Consider the following 620-nt stretch of genomic DNA (forward strand, 5'->3'; position numbering starts at 1 on the left):
GGAAGAGAAGAAGACGCGGATCATCGCCGTCGTCGTCGGGAAGAGAAGAGGACGCGGATCACGTCGTCGTCGTCGGGAAGAGAAGAAGACGCGGGTCATTTCGGGTCATCGTCGTCGTCGGGAAGAGAAGAAGACGCGGGTCACTTCGTCGGTCATCGTCGTCGTCGGGAAGAGAAGAGGACGCGGGTCATCGTCGTCGTCGGGAAGAGAAGAAGACGCGGGTCATCGTCGTCGTCGGGAAGAGAAGAAGACGCGGGTCATCGTCGTGTCGGGAAGAGAAGAAGACGCGGTCATCGTCGTTGTCGGGAAGAGAAGAAGACGCGGGTCATCGTCCGTCGTCGGGAAGAGAAGAGGACGCGGGTCATCGTCGTCGTCGGGAAGAGAAGAGGACGCGGGTCATCGTCGTCGTCGGGAAGAGAAGAGGACGCGGGTCATCGTCTCGTCGTCGTCGGGAAAAGAAGAGGACGCGGATCATCGTCATCGTCGTCGTCGGGAAGAGAAGAAGACGCGGATGGTCGTCATCGTCGGGAAGAGAAGACGCGGGTCATCGTCGTCGTCGGGAAGAGAAGAGGACGCGGGTCATCGTCGTCGTCATCGCCGGGAAGAGAAGAGGACGCGAA

This window comes from Penaeus monodon, chromosome 19 (assembly GCF_015228065.2).
Source record: "Penaeus monodon isolate SGIC_2016 chromosome 19, NSTDA_Pmon_1, whole genome shotgun sequence".
Classification (NCBI taxonomy): domain Eukaryota; kingdom Metazoa; phylum Arthropoda; class Malacostraca; order Decapoda; family Penaeidae; genus Penaeus; species Penaeus monodon.